This window comes from Eptatretus burgeri, chromosome 2, assembly GCF_056783735.1.
Source record: "Eptatretus burgeri isolate ZD-2024b chromosome 2, Ebu_testis_v1, whole genome shotgun sequence".
NCBI lineage: Eukaryota > Metazoa > Chordata > Myxini > Myxiniformes > Myxinidae > Eptatretus > Eptatretus burgeri.
Window position 1 is genome coordinate 76,201,525 of NC_140962.1, and position 16,255 is coordinate 76,217,779.

The following is a 16,255-nucleotide window of genomic DNA, read 5'->3' on the forward strand; positions in this document are numbered from 1 at the left end:
AACCAGGAAATTTGGTACAGTTTATTTTCAAACAAAACAAAAGCAAACTTAGATGTAGTGTGAAACAAAGATACACTTTATTTTCAAACAAAACAAAAGCAAACTTAGATGTAGTGTGAAACATAGATACACTTTATTTTCAAACAAAACAAAAGCAAACTTAGATGTAGTGTAAAACAAAGATACTTTATCTCTATGTTAGTTTATTGATATGGTAAAATACGGCAAAATAAATCTCAAAATCTCAAATTTCCTGGTTTTCTGTGGGGCACCCTGGATAAGATAGGCAACTTGTTGCACACAAACTGCTTGCAAAAACGAAGACAAACAAAAAAATTCTGTGATGATAAAATTAATACACCATACTTTTCGTGTCGTCTCATCAGCCGGGAGTGCAACCCTGGAGGTCAAATTGGCTATCTCGGGGGACTAGGGTATGTAGGCCATGATACCGATGGTTCCAAATGTCCCATTCTCTGCGATTCCAGTTGTAAGGATAGCAGAGCGAATTCTCCTTTTCAGTCGTCATTGTTAAACTAGAAAAAGCAATCAAAGATTGCAGACCATTGCCAGGACAAGTTCTGTGCGGTGTTTGTGTGGTTTTATAATACGTATTTTACAGACATACATTCATGTTGTAATACTTTATAGAGGTACACGGTTGAAAAAAAGATAACGTAAAATTTGTGGTCTATGATGGCACATTATGTATGGAGAGGCAAAGACAGATGGACAGATAGATGAAAAATCACTCGTAGAGTGACAACTTAGCGAAACGGAACGGTACTCGGTAGAGCACGTACCTCTGCCAGGCTGTACAGTTTAAATTCTGTGTGCCACTGAGAGGTCGGATCTGAATCCGGACCTTAACCAAAATCGAATCGTCTTGTTCATGTCACCTAACCAACTCATCCACCTTGTTTTGTCATCACTCATCCAAAACTTTTTGAGATATCATGCGATACATAGTTTTTGGCCCCATCTCTCAATGGTGAAGAACCACTTTAAAAATTCTTGTATCTGAATCTGGATCTTCAATATCGAACAATTAGTCCTTGGCACACATCCAATATGTCCACCAAGTTTAATCCGAATCCATCCTCAACTTTTTAATATATCATGCAATATCGTTTTTAGCCCCATCTCTCAATGGTGAAGAATCATTTAAAAATTAAATTGTTCTCGTATCTGGATCCGGATTCGGATCTTCACCAAAATTGAATTGATTCGTCCTTGTCACGCACCCAACCTGTTCACAAAGTTTTGTAAGAATCCATCCATAACCTTTTGAGATATTGTGCTATATGCATACTGTATCGTTTTTGGTGCCATCTCTCAATGGTGAAGAACCACTTAACAAGTTCTCACATTCGGATCCAGATTTGGATCTTCACCAAAAATGAAGTGTTCCTGTCCTTGGCTGATCATCTATATTCACAAATAATTTCAGATCGATTGCTTGGCCAAAAATCGTGTGACAAACAAACAGCCAAACAGTACAGACCAACAAACTTGACGAAATTTTTTTTCACCAAGTAACAAACAGACAGATATACAAATGCTACAGACAAACGTACTTGGCAAACAATTTTTTTTTCACCAAGTAACAAACAGACAAAAATTCAATACCCTCTCCTCTGACATAGGAAAACACCCCACTATTTGGTCAACCTTGAATGCGATCGACATGCAAAGAACAAATGATGGAGTCAATCCAATTACAAGATTATAAATAAAATAATAAACTGATTGCTTTTTGAATTATTATCCCCATGCTTTTTGAAAGAAATGGTGGGATATTGTAATCGGCTCTGTCTGTCTGTCTTTCCATCCGTCCGTTATGTGATCTCCTTCGAAACGGTTGTGCAAAAAGTCACCAAACCAGATAGTCATGAATCATGATCACCACATGGCAGGAATGCGTCAGAGCAATATTATTTAATATTGTAAACTCAAAATATGTGATATTTGGGTCATTCCTCATGATCCTGGCAGAATAGCTGCGTCATTCCTGTGATATTGGGTCTTTTTTTTAACATTCTTGGTGATATTGGGAATTCGTTCCTTAAATTACATCTTCTCCTGGGCCCCACATTCTCTGAATGACACAGCTCCAGAAATACAGTGGACATGATGGAGACCAAAAGTGGATGGTTTCGAAATTCTGCAACCAGCAGCCAGGTGTTGCACTTGAGTGAGCGAATGAGCTATGATTAATCAGCCCTTTGTCATAATAATTATATTTTCTCATGCCTCCTTTACCACCTTTTCAATGATAACGATAATATGAGATATTAAAACAGCTAGCAACCCCGACATGAGTTTTTCGTTTGCTCATAATCACCGCGGTCGAAACTCTCGCAGCATAGTTTGCTTTAAGTTTGCCTTATTTTAGCCTTTGATTTAATAACCTTTACACACAAAGCATCATGTCTTATGTGGATGGCGTTGACTGAGCTATAGTATCAATTCATCCACCTTTTGATGGCATTTCATCCATCAAGGGTTAAACCCTACCCAGGTGTGTTTCTGTCCAAAGCCATTGGCACTTCCTGGGGTTTCCCAGTTAATTAACCACTGCTAAGCTTTCGGCATTGTGCTGTGCCACCACTTGCTGGTTTCAGAAGAAGGATACGGTCCTGGAGACAGAGGAACTGCAGACAGCAACGTTCGATCGAGAGGATTTGAAGCTGAGGATCAGTCATCCGAGTTCGACCAAAGAACTGACTTAAGAAGAATAATAAGAAGAGCAACCCTTGTCTGATTCCCATTCCTAACACTTGAAGATACAAACAGTGTTTTTTTCCATTGGAGGTGGCATCTGTCCTGGCGAGACACTGTTTTATTGCTTCTTTACAGAGGGCAAATGGACCTGGAAGTCAACAAAGTAAAAGGGGTATTAAAAGAAACCTTCCCTACCTCTCCCCCACCCCCACCCCTTCCCTACCTCTCCCCCCCACACCTTCCCTACTTCTCCCCCACCCCCACCCCTTCCCTACCTCTCCCCCCACACCTTCCCTACTTCTCCCCCTACCCCCACCCCTTCCCTACCTCTCCCCCCACACCTTCCCTACTTCTTCCCCCACCCCCACCCCTTCCCTACCTCTCCCCCCCACACCTTCCCTACTTCTCCCCCACCCTTTCCCCACCCCTTCCCTACCTCTCCCCCACCCCTTCCCTACCTCTCCCCCACCCCTTCCCTACCTCTCCCCCACCCCTTCCCTACCTCTCCCCCCACCCCTTCCCTACCTCTCCCCCCACTCCTTCCCTACCTCTCCCCCCTCCCATCCCTTCTGTATTTGAACACAATTTTACTATCAAGCCTATAGTAAGCGACTTCTCATTCCACTATATCAAACAACTATCACAACTTGTGATGACTTTTTAATTTCTGAAGGGGAAAAGTAAGTATTCGGAGTTTGTAATCGATCTTGTATTTTTTTTTCATTTCAAGGAAATACAAGGAAATCAGCCACAGGTGGAGGCCATTCAGCCCATCATACCTGTGTGACATCAACACCACACCAATTTATCAACACCAGATCCAAGGAAGAAAGTGCAAAATTTATTATTTAAAAAAAAAAAATGTTTTTGTGTTTAAAAAAAACATTTATTTATTTATTTGTTTGTTTGTTTATTTTTGTTTGTTTATTTATTGATTGATTGATTGAAAGTTTTGTATTTTTTTTCTTCTCCTCAAGAGAGGAGGCATTGTTTAAAAAACACACATCAACCACACAACACCCCTTGACGAGACCCCCACCAACAGCACTTCGTACACATGCACACAATCACCCATCAATGCTCAAACTACCTAAAAGTCCTGCCAACATCCCTATACCCCTCCATCTCCATAACTTCCAGGTACCTATCTAATTCCAATTCAAGCTTATCTGCTGTTTATGCTGCCACTACCTTTCCAGGGAGGCCATTCCATGCATTAACTATTCTCTGAGTAAAAGTCCCCTGCCCTACTACCGTCTTAACTCTCCTCCTCTTTACTCTCAGGCTATGGCCCCGGGTCCTATGTACTCTGTTGAATAATTCATCTGCACTTATTTTATCAATACCTTTCTTTATCTTAAATATTTCAATCATAGCTCCTCGTAACCACCTCCTTTCTCGTGTATCTCCCTCCCTCAGCCACTCCTCAAAGCTGAGTCTAGCTAGGACCGCAATCAATCTCGGAGCCCTGCGCTGAACCCTCTCTGTGGCATCAATGTCCTTCCTGAGTTGTGGTGACCAAAACTGCACATAATATTCTAGATGTGGCCCTCACTCAATCCCTGTACAATGTTGATACCACCTCTTTTGATTTATAAATGATCCCCCTCTGAATACAACTGAAAACCGTATTTGCTTTACCTGTAGCTGCCTGCTTACCTGCTTACCTCCCAAATCTATTACCACCCCCAGATCTTTCTCCTGTGTGGCGTTACATATTTAAAATGAAGTAATAATTCCCCAATTAGCAGCAAATGCAACTTTATTAAATTTCTCAATAATTTCAGGGGAAGGAGTAATATCTATTTTTTGTGAATCCCTGATTCCTGATTGGCTGTGAAATGAATGATGTTTCAGAGTCAATCTTGGACACACAATGGGAAAACATAGCTGCCTCATCAGAAGTTAATGGGATTTCATTTTTTTTTTTAGCAGTCAGAACTGCAGCTGAGGTCAATTAAGAAGTTAAAATTCGGCTGAGATTAAGCTATTCTCGACTCAAGAGGTTATGGCATGTGTGGAAATGAAATAAAGCCACAAATGCTGGCTCTCCTGGCATTTATAAGCATTGCAATGCATCCAGGGATTTGTAGATATGATGATCAGGCATTCTATGAAATGAGTGAGAAAAGTAAAAAGAAAACTTTAACATTAAGAAGCCATTGCGGCTTGTTCCAAGTCAAAGCATTGTTGAGCTGACCAAAAAAAATGGCGAATTAAGATTCCAGTGAGGGACAGCGAGGTGACCATGGATGAACCTTGATAAAGGGTAATTAAATAAGGCCATTAATTATCTTCAAAAGGGGAGTTTAAATTGACCCAAACAACCAATTTTCATTTGTGGACTCCCTTGGGGTTCCCTTAGTGTGCATGCAAAGTTTCAAGCCACCAGGTCTCATGGTTTTGGAGTTATGGTGGAGACAAACACACTGACTGACACACACACACACACACACACACACACACACACACACACACACACACACACACACACACACACACACACACACACACACACACACACTCCCAATTCACTATCAGGTCCTTATATTGTCCTTTCTTTGCATTTCAGGTGGTGGACCTCCTCCATCTCCAAAGGGCGGAGGAGCTCCTTGTGAGCCAACGGCCATCCAGATCTAGTGCCCAACTGTGTCTGCAGACGTCCTCCTGCAGTTGGGTTACTTCTTTTTAGGAGGTTGGTGGCAGGATTTGCACTCCGGCCACCGTAAAACCCTTCATTCCGCAAAACGCAAAAACGCAAAAAAATCTGAAAACCCACTCCGTGGGAGTACCTCCTGTGCAGCTTCCCTTCGCAGGGCAGCTCACCGGATGACGGGATTGGGGCAAAGCCTTCAGGACCCCCAATCTTTGATGATAGGAGGGAAACCACGGGGTTTTGGGTCAGATTGCGGGAGAGTGTGTCGGAGTGGTGCTGAGGTGTCGTCCACCAGACGGCGGTCTCCTTGGGTTAACCTGAGGTGGTCCCTTCGGGTGGGTGCCTGGAATGTCCTATCCCTAAGAGAGGATGATCACCTGTCTCTGTTATCATCTGAGCTCAAGCATTTGGACATCGGGATTGCAGCTCTCTCTGAGGTTCGGAGACCGGATTGCGGCGAGATAATGGTGGGTGGTTACAGCTACTATTGGTCTGGTCGCTCTGATGGTTACCATACCCAAGGAGTTGCTGTAGCTGTGTCCAATAAGCTGACCCCAATGATAATTGAGGTAACACCGGTCAACGAGCGTATTATGAGATTAAGGATTCGTCACTCCTTAGGTGTCATTTCCCTGGTCTCTGTTTATGCTCCGACTGAGGCGAGTGATCTCACCGTGAAGGATGCATTCTACGCCACACTCGAGTCTGTGGTTGATCAGTGCCCCAGACGAGATACACTTCTAGTCTTGGGGGATTTCAATGCATCGACTGGAACTGATAGGGATGGTTATGAGGTGTGTGTTGGTCCCCATGGGTCTGGAACTGTGAACCTGAATAGCACTAAGTTCCTTGACTTTGCAAGAAGTCATGGACTTAGGGTGGCTGGTTCATGGTTTCAGCGCCCACAAGCTCATCGCTGGACTTGGTATTCCAACGCTGGCGGTGTGGCAAAGGAGATTGACCATGTCCTCATTGACGGTCGTTGGAGGATGATCCAGAACTGCAGGGTCTACCGGAGTGCTCAGTTCCTCAATACTGACCACAGGCTTGTTGTAGCAACTCTAAAGCTGCACCTTAAGTGCTGGAGAATGGTACCATCCCAGCCTAGGCTGGATGTTGCCAAGCTCAGGGATGAGAGAGTAGCTGAGGAGTTTGTGAACAGGCTGAGTGGACACTTGGGGGCTCTGGGTGCTTTGGGGGGTCCTGAAGAGTTGTGGAGCGCCTTCAAGATCACCGTCCTTGATGTTGCCGGTGGATGCCTTGGAGCTCACTGCAGGGCAAAGAAGAATTTTGTCTCTCAAGGGACACTGGATACCATTGACCAGAGTCGCAGCGCCAGGCTGAATGGCAGAGCTTAGCTGTTCAGGGAGCTGAGGCGTAAAACTGTACGTGCACTGAGGGTGGACAAGGAGGCCTATGTGCGAGGAATCTGTGAGGGGGTAGAGCATCACCTGTGGACAGGTGATTCTCGTCCCGCTTACAGGGGAATTCGCGCATTATGTTCATCCAAGCCCATCCCTCGGAGCACTGCAGTTCGAGCAGAGAGTGGTAGGCTCTTGACAGAGGAGTCTGAAGTGAAGGCCCGCTGGGCCGGTTACTTTGAGCGGTTGTACCAGGCTGATCCCCCAGCTGTCGAGTTGGACGTCAAGGGTGTTACAATCCCTGTTGCTGACCCTCAAATCAACTGTGGTCCACCTTCGCTTGTGGAAACACGGGCTGCAGTGAACCAGTTGAAACGGGGCAAAGCTCCAGGGATCTGTGGCATCCATGCCGAACTTCTCAAGGCTGGTGGAAATGCTGCACTCGTGTCGTTGCATGCAGTTTTGTGCTCTGCCTGGAACACAGGCATCATCCCAACTGACTGGAAGAGGGGCCTTGTTGTCCCTCTCTGGAAAGGGAAGGGTGATCGCCAAGACTGCAACAACTACCGAGGGGTGACGCTGCTCTCAGTGCCGGGCAAGGTCTTTGCTCGGATAATTCTTGATAGGGTTTGCCACCATCTGCTTGAGCACCAGCGTCCAGAGCAGTCAGGCTTTACACCAAAGAGGTCAACGATTGACTGTATCCTTGCCCTTCGTGTCCTCACCGAACGCAGATGAGAGTTTCGGCAGGGGCTGCTTGCAGCCTATGTTGATCTCTGTAAAGCGTTCGATTCAGTGAATCGGGATGTCCTCTGGAGGATTCTTGGTCTTCGTGGAGTGCCACCAAAACTGATCGATCTGATGTCTGAACTCTACTCTGGTACTGAGAGTGCTGTGAATTGTGGTGGTACCATCTCTGACTTATTTCTAGTTGTTACTGGAGTTCGTCAGGGATGTGTACTTGCCCTCACACTTTTCAGCACTTGTATGGACTGGATTTTAGGGAGGATGTCGGAGAGATCAAGTTGCGGTGCATCGTTGGGAATGTCAAGATCTCGGACCTTGATTTTGCAGATGATGCAGTAATCTTTGCGGAGACTTTAGACATCCTCTTGGGGGCCCTCGAGGTGCTGAATGAGGAGTCGGAGCCGCTGGGATTACGGGTTTCTTGGGTCAAAACTAAGATCCAGGCTTTCGGTGACATCTTGGATGCTGCTGTCCTGTCTGTGTCTGTTTGTGGTGAGGATGTTGAGGTCGTGGAGAGATTCACTTACCTTGGCAGTGATATTCATGTCTCTGCTGGCTGCGAGTCAGAGGTCAATAGACGTCTGGGTCGGGCCTGGGGAGTCATGGATTCACTGGATCATGGGGTGTGGCACTGCCGGTACCTGTGCGGGAGGACGAAAGTCCGAGTCTTGAGGTCCTTGGTACTTCCAGTCTTGCTCTATGGGTGCGAGACTTGGACTCTGACCAAGGATCTGAGACGGAGACGGTACCAGGTCTCTTCGGAGAATCCTTGGCTCTCGCTGGTCAGATTTTGTGTCCAACGAGCGGTTGCTGAGAGAGACTCGGATGAGATTTGTTACCTGCATAGTCCGTGAGCGTCAGTTGCGGCTGTATGGACATGTGGCTCGTTTTCCTGACGCTGATCCTGCTCACCAGATTATCTCAGCGAGGGAGTCTCATGAGTGGAGGAGGCCAGTGGGCCGACCACGTGCCTCATGGTTGCAACGTGCCGACCACGTGCCTCTCAAGGATGGGGATGGGCCTGGCATCTGCCTGGGGGATGGCCAGACGGAGGCCCCTGGAGTACCGGCGGAAAGTGGACACAGCGACGCGCTGTTCTGGCACATGCTCCCATACCTGACCTGACCTGCCTCCTCCACCTCCTTTTTCCCCCCTCATTCTGAAGATGAAGGATATTTTTACCTCGACCACCAAAGGTGAATGAGATTATGTTTTCACCACTCTCTGTCTGTTTGTCTGTGTACAGGATATCTAAAAAAAGTTGTGGACGGATTTGGATGAAACTTGGTGGCCAGGTTGGGTATGTTACAAGGACGAATTGCTTCGATTTTGGTGAAGATTCGAATCTGGATCTGGATATGAGGATTATTTAATTTTTAAAGTGATTCTTCACCATTGAGAGATTGGGCCAAAAACGATATATGGCATGATATTTCAAAAATTTATTGGGCCCGATATATTCCCGTGGATCAGGCATTATGTGGCGGAGGTATGCGCTCCACCAAGTGCCCTTCTAGTTGGTTATGGGTCACCAACGATTGTCGGGATCATTGGCGTTTGTGACACTGCAGTTGATGATGATCATGCAGATCAATCATTGTGAGTGTCATCATTATCATCGTTAGCTTGCATGGATTGTACGATACATGTCAGTGTTTTACCCAAAGTTAACTATTATATCTCATATCCCATCGTTCCCCAGCTTTGTATACATTTCACATTTTCAGGCCTGAGTGAAGTGGAATTCCACCTGAGCAAGAATACAGTAATTCAAAAGAACCTGTGAACCGACCAACCACAACCACCAAGTTATTGCTGAACATCTCCGTGACCAACCGCCCAGTTGATGTCCAGACATTGGAAGTCAACCTCAAAACCTCCAAAGCATCCTGCGATCAGCTTCTAAATGTGCAAAAGACGTCGATCAAAGATCTTCAAAGGGAGGATCTTCTGATCCAAAAGAACAATTGCTCTTGTAGAAAGAGGTCTTGTTATCGCAGAAACGAAATTTGGAAGATAAGATGAAAAAAAGACAACTGGAGACGGAGACTCTCACCGTTCAGAAAGACTATCTAACAATTAAGAGGCAGCTGTTGGAACGCAAATATTTCTGTTCAGGAATGAGTTCCCCAGTGAAATATGTAGTAACATGCTAAATGTGTTCAGAAATAGCTTGCAAGGGACTTGTATCGCTATTGATTGAAAACGAATACGTAATGTTAAATGACACTCGTTATGTTGATGCATACACGCTTGTTATACGTCGCATGGGGAACACTTGCTTCCAGATGAAGGAGGAATAAAATGATTTTTGTGTAAAATTCTTTTGCTTCTCATTGAGCATTTTATTACCTCCACCACTGAAGGTGAAGGAGGTTATGTTTTCACCCCCTTTCTGTCTGTCTGTCTGTTTGTTTGTGTACAGGATATCTCAAAAAAGTTGTGTATGGATCCGCATGAAATTTTGTGGACAGGTTCGGCATGTGACAAGGACGAATTGATTCAATTTTGGTGAAGCTATGGATACGGATCTGATAACTTTTAAGTAATTCTTCACCATTGAGAGATAGGGCCAAAAACGATATAAAGCATGATATTTCAAAAATGTAATGGGCCCGATAGGTTCTTGTGGATCAGGCATTACGGGGCGGAGGTATGCGCTCTAACACGCGCCCTTGTAGTTATAAATACGTTAATGTGTGCAGTCAATGTTTGGAAAAAATTCCGAGAATGTTGAAAGTGTGAAATTATAAAAGTGAAATAAGGGTGCGAAACAACAAGCAAAATATTCTGGATGTCATGAAAGAGTGAAAATGTTATCCAAGTCACTGTGTCATCGCTTAGAGTGTGTTTGGCAATGTACAAACATTAGCTCACCTACCTTGAACCCAGGCCCATAGCCAGGACTCAGTATTAAGGGGGGCATATGAACTGGATGGGGGGCACAATTATTATATTTAATATATTTGATAACCCGGTATACGATTGTATTCATGCAGCATTGACGCATCTAGACTGAGGTTGCCGTCGCATACTAACCAAATTGATCTCAGCTAGATTTAATATGTTCCGATATTTTTGGCCTAAAATGATTCGAATGCAGGAGAGCCGCAACAAACTGGCACATTCACATTGCAAATATTCAATGATTAGACAATTGGCACCAATTCAGGTGAACTTATACAAGGTGTTATGAAGAATTGGCATTAAAAAAATTAATATACCAGAGATACAATGACTAAACGGGGGAGGTTGGCACCAGAATCAGTGCACTTTGAAATAAGATACAGTAGTCTATGACCTGCGATCATCACGTTAAACTATCAACAGCAAATACGACCAGCCTGAAGATACCACAAGGTCCGCATTTAAATCAGTCAATTACACAGAGGTAAGGTGATGCACAAAGCACTAGATATGGGATATGCAAAGCACCAAACACAACATTTAACTTAAACATCAGAAGTACAAAGCAGCTGACAACGGAGGGTGCTGACCACAACCACACTGCAACCACAACCACACACGCATCACCAGCAGTCACACACACAATCTGAACTCCTCGTATAGTTTTTATACCACTGTACTCACTGTCAGAAGAGCTGCAGGCGACGCGTCTCGGTGTGGAATCTTCTGAGGACCTTCTCCTTCCATTCATTCAGGCATTTACGTGTGAGGTCTCTCTCGAAGACCACCTGTACGAGTTGTGCCTTGCGTGCATGGCGCATGGACCGTCGATGGTCAGTGAAGACATTCCTCAACGTTGAGAATGAGTTTTCACACATGGCAGTGGACGCACCAAATGTTAGTCCAAGTCTCATAGCAGTTACTACACTTGGCATGGCTTCCAGCGTTTTGTGGTATGTTGAGAGAAGTTTTGTGTTGTCCATCTCTCGTTTGGCTACTTTTCTGTCTGTGAGCGAATAAACTGCTTTGCAACCACACACTCTGCTTCACCGATGGTTGACTTTGTTAATGTCATGATGTGCTGGAGCAAGTGGGGATCCAGAAACGTGCCATTTTCGGGATTCAAGGCAGCGAGTGAACGGGCGAGTTGTGTGTTGCGCTCACTGAAGCGCTGAACGATCTCACCAAGCACAGTGTCAATTGCGCTGTAAAAAACCCTCTGCAGTTCCGTCTTGTCATTGTCGTTGTTTTGTCCTGTAGTCTCCAAAACTATAAACTGTTCCAAGTTCTTGTGCATTGTGCGTCTCTGTTTTGGTGGTGCAGGTGTAGAAGTGCGAGCATCGTTGGCCTTGTTCCACAGATCAGTGAACTCATCCACAGAGCGGAGTTCCTTCACGCACTCTGTAGCACTCGCCACCAGTTCCAACCCCGTTAGCAAGTCCACGTCCTCTGCCTGCAAGAGTCTGTTAGGGCCATCTAACGACATCAGCAGTTTTTGTACAAAGATAGCAATGAACATGAAGGCAGGCCCAGAGACTTCCCGCAAAAGCCCAACAGCGTCCATCCTCATCTCTGCACCGTCGGCGCGCTCTGCATCAATCTCCGACAGTAAGGATGTGATATCCTTAAAAGATCCTATGATCACAGACACGGTGGCTAAATGTCCCGTCCACCTTTGATCAAGAAGTCGTTTTAACCGCTCACCTTTATACTGTGCAGCAACAGTGGGCTTTCTGAAGAATTTGTACAGGCAACAACAAACCTCGAGGAAATCAGTGACAGCTTTCTCTGCTGCCAGTGCATGGATAACTACCAGATGGAGTTGGTGATTTAAGTAGTGCACATAGGGGATTTCTCTTTCCAATATCTCTTGCAACAACTTTTGCACCCCACCATGCTTCCCAGCCATTACCGAAGCCCCGTCGTACACCTGGCTTAATATTTTTGATGTGTCAAGTCCTGTTTTTGTCAGCTCTGCAATTATTAGGTCTGTCAATATTTTTGCATCTCCAGCGTCGGCTGTAGCTATTGTGAGTAGATGCTCTATTGCTTCATTTGATGCCGATACAAAGTGAATGATGATTGATATGTTCAAATTCAGTGGGGTCCCTCGTCCCATCCACCTTGATGGTAAACCACGATGTGCCTACTTCTTCCACAATGGCATCCGTCACAACATTACTCAATGTACAGATCAGTTCATTCTGCATTTCGGACTAGTATAGCTTGTGTTTCGTGGGATATGCTTTATTATTTCGTCTAGCTCGGTGTCTTTTTTTGAGTGTGCAGTTTAAAAGCGAGAGGAAGAGCCCACTGTGCCTGTCTGACATATCTTCAAAAATATCAAGGCTCCCTCTAAAAGGTATCTGATTTTCGGCGAGAAATCCCACAACATCTATAACAGCAGACACATAGTACCGGTTTCTATTTCGCTGGTCAGCATTGAGGAGTGTCGAAATCTCCTCACCACAATCGATGCGCCTCTCATTCTCCTTCCACCTCAAAACACAAGTTAAATGTTCCTTTGAAGTTGCGTGTTTGTGAAACCCCCTGCCTTTCTCAACGGCATGTTTCCAATTCCGGTGGCCTCGCACTGTGAAAGTAGAGTCCACTGGGCCACGTGCGGTATTAAACTTCCTACATGGATAGCAGAATGCTGCATCTGTCTGCACACTGTATTCCAGCCATTCATTAGTCTGGTACCATGAGGACACAAACGAACGACTCTTGTTCTGCAACAGATGGCCAGGGTACCGCTGTACAACAACTTGATTCGGTCTCTCACTTCCAAGATCATCGGGAAGCGGCTTGACAGTCACACCCGATCCCGAGGCCGCCGCCGAGCGTGGCAACTCGGCTGTCTGCGCTGTGGCTCCACCGCAGGGCTGACGTTGCTGGCTTGGCCAGGTTGGCCAGCTTCTGTCGGTATTTCATCGACATGATCGTCTTTTCCTCCTCCTCCTCCAACTCCTCCCACAACATGTCTTTGAACATCTTCTTCATTTTCGTCACTTGGATTTTTTCCTTTTCTGAGCCATTTTCGAATATCCATCATCCACATCTTTATCTCCTGCTGCGAGCTCGTGCTCTGTGATTCGTCCCTCGCGACCCGCCTCACTAATCTCGCGACTCGCCAGATTTGACGGTTGACGGTTTTATTTATTAAATGATCCATCCATCAAAAACAGGTTTTATCTGCATAATTTCAAACGTAAGCACGATTACAAACACACATATTTTTAAATTATTTTATAAAATTACTTTTATAAGATGGAGGGTTGACGGGTTGTGAAGGTCACGTGGTGCACGTGCACTTCATCTTTAATAATGTAAATTTATCTTTTCCTGAATCATATTATCATATTATGACTGTATTACATTTATAACTAGCTTACAACCAATCAGGTAAACTGCTCAATAGGTCTCCATATCGAATACACTGATTGGCTGTTCCTTAAAACTAAATGATCCACGATATATATATATATATATATATATATATATATATATATATATATATATATATATATATATATATATATATATATATATATATATATATATATATATAACCACCCACAACATCGACATACGACGAGGTCTTGGCTGCTGGCGTTAGTGCTTGCGTTATTATCTTTTATCTTGTGGTCTTGGACTGTATTGTCTTGCCAATTGCTTTTGGAGATACGCTGGGAAGCGCACACTTATCTTTTGACTGTTATTCAAAGAAGGATATTATTAAAGAACAGTTTATCTAAGAAGGCCTTATTATTCACCACGTTGAACATCTGGAATAAGGGTTTTAGTTCACACAGGTGAACTCTTAAACAGCAAGGAGTTCATAGTGGGCGCTCGTCCTTAAACACTCAGTTGTTCACAGGGTGCAACAGGGCATAAATGGGTGGCGTACAAGTGGGGGGGCACCAGATGCGCCATGGGGGGCATTGCACCCAAATTCCCCCCCCCCCTAGCGACGGGCCTGCTTGAACCAGTGCCGGATTTAGACTTGGTGAGGCCCTAAGCTGTATGAAGCTTGGAGGCCCTTTATTAAAAAATTACACCAGAAGGTCTCACAAAAATTGAAAACATATTTGCCTTTTCATTATTATTTTAATAGCAAGGCATTTAAAGTGAAAAATACAAATTATTTTCAAATGAATGCATTTACTGATTAAATATTTATCATATGGTTAGCTTGATCTCTATCATAGATTATAATATAGTATACCATGGAAACAATACTTAAATGTAATTTAAAAATAATTTTAACAAACAATAATATATATAAATAACCAAAATGCAGACAAAATAAGTAATCAGGATCGCTTTTATTAATATAAGTAATAATGAAGTTGTTTGCAAAATCAGAGAAATGATATCAGATAGAACTTCAAACATTTTCCTTCTTGATTTCCCAAAAGCAAAATCATGAATTGTGTCCTCAAATGACATGCAACGCAGCTTATCGCTTTCTATGCACATGATGCTAAGTGCAGACAGTTTTTCTTGAGACAAAGTTACTCTCAGTACATTTTTGATTCTCCTTCGCTGTGAAAATGACCTTTCTCCTGAACAATTTGTTACCATCAGACATAAGAATAGTCGTAATATTGCTTCCACATTAGGGAAAACGAAATGAATCTTGTGGAAGATGATTTGATACAGATCGATGTGGCAAATTTGTTCTTTTCCTGGAATATATATATATATATATATATATATATATATATATATATATATATATATATATATATATATATATATATAAATATAAATATATTGATTTTAGGTGGTAGACGGTCAGGTAACCCCCAGGTTACTTTTCAAAACTCTGGGAAGTACCACCGCCTTGCGTTGGGAAGGCTTAATGGTGATTTCTTATCAAAATGGTTTCCCGCACCAAGGTAGCAGTTCTTTAGGCCTCATTCACACATTTTTACATGTGTTCTCACTTTTTTTGAGGCCCCTGCGGATTGTGAGGCCCAAAGCTGTAGCTTGTTTAGCTTATGCCTAAATCTGGCACTGCCTAGAACGTAGTTTTGGGGAGCTTATGTGATGGCGCGTCATCCGTCAGTCCATCGATGCACAAATGCTTTCAACTTCTTCTCTGAAGCATCACATACAATTTCGATGAAACTTTATCACAACGTTCATCACCGTGTATGTTCCAAAGTTTGTTCCTGGCATTACAAAAATCGGGCCCGAAGGGGGTCTATGGGGGTTGCCCCCCAAAATAGGTATTTGCTTTGTTCTCAGAGACTACACATGCAATTCTGATGAAACTTGATCACAACCTTTAACACCCATGAAGTACCAAAATGTATTCACGGCATTAAAAAAAATTCCATAGGTATTTACTTTATCACATATTTTTTTCAGTTATCCATGCCTAGCAGTAGTTCCCTGATTATCTTATCTGGCCGCTACCAGGTGAGCACCCAGGGGTATTGCGCCTATGTTTATTAAATTGTGGCAGTAATATTCTATCAGCTTCTGGTGTGATGCTGCTCCATTTTGGCCCATCACTTCTCGGTACTCCTCCACTGGTACTTGGAGCTCATCTTCTCCCAGGAAATCTGGGAGCCGACGTCCCTGAGCGACAGTATGCAGGACCACAGCTGCTATAATGATGTGACAGGCCCTCTGCGGAAATAGACATCATCCGTTGTGGAGGCAGTTGAACCTTCTTTTCATGCCTCCGAATATCCTCTCCATGATCATCCTGGTTAGATTGAGGGCGCTATTATACTCTTCTTCTATTCGATCACTGTGATGAGCGAGTGGGGCCATCAACCATGGTTGGCATGAATAGAGACTATCACCGATAAATAATCAGTCCATCATGCTTTGACTGTTGAAT